This window comes from Danaus plexippus, chromosome 14 (assembly GCF_018135715.1).
Source record: "Danaus plexippus chromosome 14, MEX_DaPlex, whole genome shotgun sequence".
NCBI lineage: Eukaryota > Metazoa > Arthropoda > Insecta > Lepidoptera > Nymphalidae > Danaus > Danaus plexippus.
The window spans coordinates 8,125,043-8,130,000 of NC_083546.1; the positions used below are offsets into that span (position 1 = coordinate 8,125,043).

General features: G+C 30.7%; 1 non-coding gene across 1 annotated transcript; it reads left to right on the forward strand.

Annotated features, from left to right (window-relative positions):
- Nucleotides 1-253: 253 nt before the first annotated feature.
- Trnam-cau (transfer RNA methionine (anticodon CAU)) lies at nucleotides 254-325 on the forward strand. The gene has a single exon. It is a non-coding gene; the product is annotated as a tRNA-Met (tRNA).
- The last annotated feature ends 4,633 nt before the right edge of the window (nucleotides 326-4,958 follow it).

The following is a 4,958-nucleotide window of genomic DNA, read 5'->3' on the forward strand; positions in this document are numbered from 1 at the left end:
TTGAGTGAAGTTTTTGTAACTCCATTTCACTTTACGAGTTTATCGGATTGCAATATGAGTTCCAAGAAATGGTTTAATTCTAAAAATATATAGAACTAGAACATTTAGTAATCAAACCACACAAATGATTTTTTATATGTTGCTTCTTCGCTTAGTGTACGTTATTCAGTAAACCGTTGGCTCAAATGATTAGTAGGTAATTTATTAAAATATCCTTATATGTTGATAAGTATATTCTACAGCCCTTAATGCAAGCAGAGTGGCGCAGTGGAAGCGTGCTGGGCCCATAACCCAGAGGTCCGTGGATCGAAATCACGCTCTGCTATTTACAGTATATTCGTGTAATTGTTTTGGCAGAATTGGTGATAATGATAGGATGGGGCTTTGACCTTGATTTATATCTTATATTTTTCCAATAGATTTGTCTCCAATAAGAAACATATTTTTCGTCAGCTTATTTTGTTTACTACCATTTTAAGGGTCTGAAAATTACTGCTAAAGACCTTAGAGGAAATGTTTTGTATTCATGTCGTAGAATTATTACGTTTAGTATAAAATACTTTATAGTCATTTTACGAAGAAGAAGAAAAAACAAATGATTGTGATGATTAAATGAAGTTATCTGTACAGTTTAGTTTCTATTATAAACCATACATATCATTTTTTTTCTCTTTAATTGGAATATTAAGATATGAATCATTATAAAACTACATCAAGTCTGCAAGTTTTGAATATAATTTTAAAGTAATGTATCTTTTCTAATCTTCATATTACAGAATCTCCCGAAGCCAATAGGACTTCAATAGAAATAAATTGTTATTGCCATTTCGACTTACGAACACGTGACAATGGCTTAGTAAAGTATGCGGTTTTTTTATTTATGTTGTTAGAGCAACGAAAGGTCATCTGGAGTAAAACTGTTTTTATTTTTGAGGAATATATTATGACTATTTCTATGCCTCAGTTGTTTTAAAGATGGAGGCGCAGAGAAGTTTTTCATCCTATTAACTATCCACTTCATACTTTTAGTAGAGCCTGGCCTAGCCGTCATGTACACAGAGTGCTTATTTATCCCTCTTTAATATAAAAAAAATCACCAGTGTTATATAAAAGTTTAATATAAATTTTAGCCTTTTAAAGTAATTTTTTTGCTTCATTTTTATATCCTGTTTCCAGTTTCCAGTGTTTCCACTGCCTATAATCATCCAAAAAAGCAGAATAGCTGCTATGTCGGTGTCACCACATCTGATCACAGTATACACTTGAAAAATATAAGTAAGATGTCTATCTCTTCTTAAGAATTATAATGTTCGTTTGGAAAGGGGTTGGAGCTATCATATATGACTCGTTCATGGGGAAAAATCATGTAATTCTTACACAAGTATTATATGCAAAAATCAGCTGCAAATATCAACCTCTCAGCATTCCATATTCCAAAAATATTTTTATTGTTTCTGTAATGAATATTCTACTTTAACAAACCAACGCAGTAATCTTCTTTAATGGAAAAATCTTTTTTAATTTGAATGTATTTAAAGTTTTAATAAATGATTAATTATTTTACGTATGTTCATTCTAATTTCGCGTCTTTGAGCTGCAACAAAACGGAAATATATTTCTATATAAATAAATAATTTCCCAAGTATCTCGAAATATTTATGAACCATAAAAGCACTTCAAAGGTAAAAATTCTCGTTTTCCCGAAAATATGAGTCGGAGTTAAGGTATAAACAAGGATAAAGAGCTGTTATCGGTACTAAGGCGGTAAATATTGGTTTATGTAATTCATTTATTCCATAATTTAATCAACGCTTTTCTGAAAATAATGAACCTGAAAATGTAACAACCATTCAACAATTTACTTACTTAAGAATGATCATTATCAGAATTATATCTGAGAGCTGTAAGCGAGCAGATTATCAGCAGCATACATTTTAATTACTTGCAATTATTGCATTTCTACGATATGGACATTAAATTAAATTAAGGCAAATATACCCCGTAAATTGTTTTCCAACCAGTTCAAATCTTACAATAAGATACTCAACATATTAAGCTAAAAGTAAACAAGGTCAGTTTATATCAAAGGCATGGGTAAATGCCAATACGGCACACATCCAACATGGCGGACTGGTTATTTTAGTGCACTAATAATAAAATGTTTTAAGTTACTTTTGATTAATATTTGACATACTCTTGTTGGTTCAAAAATCAAAGACATGGCAAGAGATGGAATAAAGGCAGAAAGACGGAGAGGTTTTGTGTTGAACAGAATTTTCTTACTAAATATTGCTTCAAAATTTACCATTATACTTGTTATAGTCACATGCATGATTAAATTATTTACTGGTACTTTTGTTCAATGAATGGAACAACATACATAATATTTGTGGAGTAAAAAATATATGCATATTTTAAGGACTGAAATGACAGAGTTAGATAACGTAAAGAAATGAAATATTTAAAATAACTTTAATAATTCGAGTTCAAAGAATTTCGGATATAATATTCGGAACACATATTTATTTTGCTAATAAAATTATATTTAAACAACGTGCTTTCCAATGATATTAAAAAATAAACTGAGAAATTCTATTTAATGTATATCTAACTAAAATTTATTATTTTTACTTATAATTTAGGTATGGATGTTCTAATTTTAATTTATTTTGTTTTCATCTTGATCTGACTATATCTGTCTTTATGTTCTGGTTATTTTGTCTAGTCACAGAATTGCGTTGTTCTAGAAAATATATTATCTCTAACTTGTTGAACTGATGTAAAAATTATTGTGCTGACTTTAGGTAATATTTGCATAAAGCGAGACCCCAAACAGTGATTTTTTTATTACAAGGAGTTACTTTTTTTGTGTTATAAATTATGAATATTTTTTAGCGCATAAAGATGTCTCTTCTGATTCGTTTGTACTTTTTTGTTTGAACTTTATCACGTTTCCCGAATTTTCATTTGAAAATAAAGAAAACGAAAGTCCAGAATACATATAAATAAATATGTTTACGCTTTTCTGTTTTATTTATGCCTACATTGGCTGTAAGCTAGACGTTGATAGCTTATATCTGAACTAGCTAATATAAACATGAGTCCGATAAATCTTAATTATTTATAAAAAGGTACATATAGAGAAAGTATCACAAAAATAAAATGCTATACAGTAATTTCACTTATTGTGCCTTAGTCGAGATTTTTGATATTTAATTTCATTAAAAAAAATTTCTTCGTCCTCACATCGGCTGTCAAAAATTAATGAAATATAAAATAAAAATAATTACTCATTTAAAGCCATAATTAAATGTGAACATACCGATATAATTCTGAAGACATTAATTTATTGGCCAACTCGTATCAGGAACTCGGTTGAAGTTTTTATCAAAATAATCCTCAACGTCCAGGGCGATCCCCATAGAGAAAAGGCTTGTCACCAACATTCATAAGACATCACATTCAGTAGCTTATCCTTTTATAAAACAACTCAATATTTATAGGTATTAAAATTCAATAAAACTAAGATTCCTTTTAATTTAGTCCGATTTTTTGTTTAAAAATCTCCAGAGTAAACAGCAACGTTTAACGTCCGAATCAAAACCTAACGCATGTTGAGGATGTGTTCTCGAGGAGGCTTGTTTATGACGCTGTCGGAATGTCGTTGATTGATGTCGCTTTCAACCCTTTGAGCAATCACTTGTCAATAATGATGAATCGCAGCTGAAGTAGCGACACCTCAGAATTTATTATTGTGTGCTCAAAGTTCCCACATTACACCAAACTGAGTTGAACAGTGTTATGTAACTTCAACGTATACATCCCATAATCTTGTCGTTTATTTTAAAGATAATGCAATTGTTTGTATCACAGGTTATTTTTTGTTTTACTCGTTTTGAAAGAAAGAATGAAACAACACACATGTACCAAGTTAATACAATATAAATTATTGAAAAGCTAAAGACTATCAGTTAAATATAATACTGTTAAGACATAAGAAAGAAATATTACAGATAGGTCAACTTGCTTATTTGAAAGAGCTCATACTATTACACTGCTAGATCAATTTTAATCAAATATACATAAGAATGAGCCCAAGAAGTTCGACTTTTAAAAGAAGATCTATCATAAAATATGTTTAACCAGTTAAAAGCTACCATGCCACATACAGTCATACAAACACAAAACGTCAATCTTATAACACCCCTTTTTTAAACCGAGTTTCGAAATAATCATCCTATTAGACGTCTGAGACACAATTCTTGAATTTCTCCTCAGTATATTGCGCAACATTTTCTACTCTTATAACGTGGCATTAATTTCGGCCCAGATATACAGTTACTTAAAAAAAGTTATTGATTAATAATTAATTTAAACAATTTTGCCTCTTTTTTCAAATATAATGGGAAAAAATATATCTGTAGAAAGTAATATTTATATATATTCCTCGAATTATCCTCATATCCATCGTGTAAGCCGCGGAACCTACTAATCGGATTAATCTATGAAAGAAAAGTTTTCAATAGACTAAACATGGAAATGAAGAGACTTTTTTTGAAGAAACTTTCTTTACAAAAAATACTCCAGGATCATTTAGTGCGTCTTATAACAGAACATATCGTCATAATACTGAGCACTAGACGTCCTCAAATAAAGAGCCTGATCTTGTAATAGCGGCAAAAAAAATCGACAGACTGGCTGAGACAAAGACAAAAACTGCAAGTGTCTTACATTATAGTGCACATCTTACGAACGGACGTGTCGAATCGCCCTTTCCGTTGCTGAATGGAAAGATTCCATTCCTCTCTCCGATCTATAAAGACCGAAAATCCATTAGGCCTTTCTCTTCCTACTGCAGTCATGGTTGCCTTCGCAACACACCTTAACGACGCACGAAAATAGACCTTAATTTTTGGCGAAGACGAGGACCCATTTCCGTTTCTGCGTTCTGAAGTCCG